The sequence below is a fragment of the Callorhinchus milii genome, unplaced genomic scaffold (assembly GCF_018977255.1).
Source record: "Callorhinchus milii isolate IMCB2004 unplaced genomic scaffold, IMCB_Cmil_1.0 Scaffold6, whole genome shotgun sequence".
NCBI lineage: Eukaryota > Metazoa > Chordata > Chondrichthyes > Chimaeriformes > Callorhinchidae > Callorhinchus > Callorhinchus milii.
In genome coordinates, this window is record NW_024704747.1 from 5,530,887 (window position 1) to 5,534,554 (window position 3,668).

The 3,668-nt window shown below is 40.8% G+C and overlaps 1 long non-coding RNA gene across 2 annotated transcripts; it reads right to left on the minus strand.

Moving 5' to 3' along the window:
• Positions 1–439: 439 nt before the first annotated feature.
• LOC103180469 lies at positions 440–1,819 on the minus strand. Of its 2 annotated transcripts, none has more exons than XR_488110.1 (2): positions 1,707–1,819; positions 440–696 (listed from the first exon to the last, which is right to left on the minus strand). It is a non-coding gene; the product is annotated as an uncharacterized LOC103180469 (long non-coding RNA). The 2 variants fall into 2 exon arrangements; XR_488111.1 differs by lacking the exon at positions 1,707–1,819 and adding an exon at positions 852–1,031.
• Between the last annotated feature and the right edge of the window lie 1,849 nt (positions 1,820–3,668).

The following is a 3,668-nucleotide window of genomic DNA, read 5'->3' on the forward strand; positions in this document are numbered from 1 at the left end:
GGTCATAAAGTTAGGGAGCACCAAGGCTGTAGAGGGCTTTGAAAGCGATATATATTTCTAAGCACACATCATACAATTGTTTAATCCTACTGCCTCGACCCTTCTCCTGCTCACCAACTGGCAAGAGTTTTCACAACCAGATTATACCACTTTGGATACTAGCAAATTTGGTTTAATTCCCAATAGGAGCAAAAAAAAAGCTACAACTTTGACGAAAAGAAAACTCTCATCAAATCCCTCCCTACCTTCCTAACCCCAACTACAAAAAGGCAATTGAGCATAAATGCCCAAATATCAATCTAGAACTTTAATATACCGAGTTGCATTCCGTAGATAACATTCTCATTGTCGGAGCTTTAATAATTCAATGGAAGAATTAACCATCTCTGTATATATACTTTGTTAACCTTTGGTCTTTATGCACAGAAAGTCTAGACAATTCAGTAGCAAAAGGACCTGTAGAATATTTATTTATTAACCAGCTCGTCAAACAGTTGACAGCAAGTACCATTTGATGATTCCCCCACCCACCGCCCCCTCCATGCTCTTTCTTTGGTCGTTTCTCTCCACTTCCTGCCCGTCAGATTATATATTTTGATATTTAATGTTCTTTTTAAATCTGCAAGATAGCATCAGGCACATGCTTCAAATCCAGGACTATTATATGGTGGCCACAAAGGATTTGCCTCACAGTGTCTGAAAAAAGCAAAACAAAAATAAGTTATTTTGGGTGAAAGAAACCATGCATTTATTTTGGGATAAAACATAGTTCTGAGACAACTGTTCATTTATAGATAACCATGCTCTAGGCAGCATTTATCTCAGTCTGTGACTTGTAGCTCTTTTCTTACCTTTCACCTTTATCACTGTGAACCCGCTAACGTCAGCATCTCAGTTGATCTGTGCTGTCTTTGCTGGTACTCAGTGTGCTGGGGGTGTGCTGCATTGTCAAATGTGCTGTCCTTCAGATAAAAAATATTAAACCGAGATCCAGTCTGCCTGCTTAGGTGGGTGTCAAAGATCCCGTGGCACTAATCGAAAAGAGAAGGGAGGTTCTCCCTGTGTCCTGGCCAACAATTCCGCAAAAATAAAATACAATTGGGCATTTATTCCACTTTACATTATATCTTGTGAAGTGTTTTGACACATCCTACCAACGTGAAAGGCACGGAATTATACATAAGGGTTATTAGTGTTATTCTTATTGACATTTCTGAAGATGAAGAATATGAAATGGTAATGGGGAAAGAGCAGGGAATTGGGATTAGAGGCGTTAACTCCAGTGAATAAACTGGCACCAGTTTTGGCTCTATGGACCAAATAGTCTTTAGTGGGGTAATGTCTGTGATCTTAAGGTTGTTGGGAAGTCAAGTCATCTACTGCCAGATTGCACTAGGAATGGTATTGAATCTTTCACTACAATGGCTTTAGTGTATGGAAGTCACAATTGATAGTGTTTACTTCTTAACACCTTGTAATGGGAAACGGAGACTTGGCTTTCCCTAAGAATGAATCCAACCTTGATTGGCCATAATGAGAAAGGCTTAGGTGAGTGGACAAGCACAAGTCTAGGCCTTCCTCAGACGTGTTGCCTCTGCTGTTCTGAGGATCAGTCAGGGGAAGGTCATTACTCAGTCAATCAGCTGCTTGGATGAGAAGTGACAAAACAGATTGAGGTAACTGGGAGTATAAGCGTTTCTTCTGACCTTAAGACTCCATGGAGGTTTGGAGCAGCTTCTTTACCGTTTACCAGAGCAATCACGGTGGTCTCGATCCATCTGCTGCCACCTTTGATCTTAACGGTCTGGCTGCTTACTCAGTGGCAACATCATCGTGCGATAAATACATGTTTTAAGAAAGAGGTAAGTTTAGGTTGGCAACGCAGAACCTCCATACCTTTTTATCAATGAATGTTTTAGAAAGGCTCATTACTACAGTACATATTGGTTAGTACAAGTAGATCCAGGATTTGATGGTATGATATTTGGCAGGTAAAAAACTTGACCGGTATCAAGCTTTAAGAAGAATGCAAAATTATGTTGCTTATAGTGGAAACATGAGAGGGTATCATGCACCTGAACTGTAATTTGTTGTTGTTGAAATACTTTTAATAGCCTTCCCTTTACACAATGGAGAAACAATGGGTACTATAATCATATAATAATAATTATCCTTGCATTTGATATAGCATCTTATCAAGTCTTCGAGACATCTCAAATTGCTTCACAGAATATAAGTCAATATACTGTAAAGTAAATTGACTGTATATTTTGTGAGTGAAATGCGGCAGCCAATTGCGCACAGCAGTGTCCCACAAACAGTTATGGATTAAATGACCAAATTCTTCTTTTTTTTTGAAGGGATTATTACCCCCAGAAAAGCGATCCACAAATTGACTAACAACCAGGTCCTATTTACTGCTAGGTAAACAGAGGCGTGTGGAGTAAGGAAACTTGCCTAAGGTTTCGCCCTGTCAGTAATCAAACCCAGGTCCTTTCGTTTGCGAGGCGAGTGGTCTAACCTCCCTCCTTCCCTCACTCACTCCCTCAACTGAATTGAGATGATTTTGTGGTCTGGGAAGAGTTAAGAGTGTAAAACGCTACTGAAATAAATACATTGCAAGTCAGCATTTGGGTAAGGTGTGAGCATGCAGCCACCATGGGGATAAAAATTGCAGTATTTCTAAACACATTCTGTTCTTATATTATCGCCAGCGACAATTACTGAACGGATTGCTTTGGTAATGCCACAATTTTGGACCCTGTGCGTGTTCTCTGCACATATTTCCTGCGCTCTTGAAGCTCTGCCTACCTACAGTGCTTGAAAACATGGCAGCTTCATAGAGGCCTTATTGTTGGCCTGGCCCTGATCCAGCTTGTTAACTATTAGAGTAATGGGTAATTGGTAACAATGCTGTGCAGGTATTGCATCCCCTGACAACCATCAGTGGTAGAAACAGCTCACCTTATTAGTAGTCTCATGCCACTAGAGATTTGCAGACGACATCTCCCTTGCCAGGACAAGGTAAGGAGTGTTGGCAGCTCTCCCATTGCCCTGCCACATTGCTGGTTCACATGGAGATATGTATGCAGCTGCTCTTTGTGAACCTAATGAGCCTTTTTCTAACATCAGTAAAGGCGATGTGTGAACCGGAAAACATAAAGAGTCTAAGTACCCTCTCTGTAACGCTTTGTGTGCTATTGGATTGAAAACATCAGCAATCCTGCCCCTCCATTCACTCTCGGAACTCTTTTTTGTCAAATATGGTAGGGAGAAGCGGCAATTTGGGAAAAAAAAAGAAGCAGTTATAGCTTGACAGCTAAAGAAAACGCAGCCCTTTAATTATGTAGATGAGTGATTCACTTCCATCATAATAAACTGCCCTTGTTAATGTAATACTTGTTAATGGGCTGGTGGATAAAGATTCCTGAAGGGGCCCTGACTGAAACAAAATGACTAGCTGCTGGATTGGAAGCATAGCCAAACCTGCCCTATTTTTCCCCCCTCCCCTTCATCAAATCGTGCTTTAATTGACTGATGCTGTCTTTAGGAGTGACTGGAAAAAAGAGTCATCCCTTTTGTCTCCCCGGTAAAATAGCAGGATATTTATGTCCGCTAATTAGAGGACAGAGGAATGAAAACATCTTTGCAAACAAAACAAATGAACC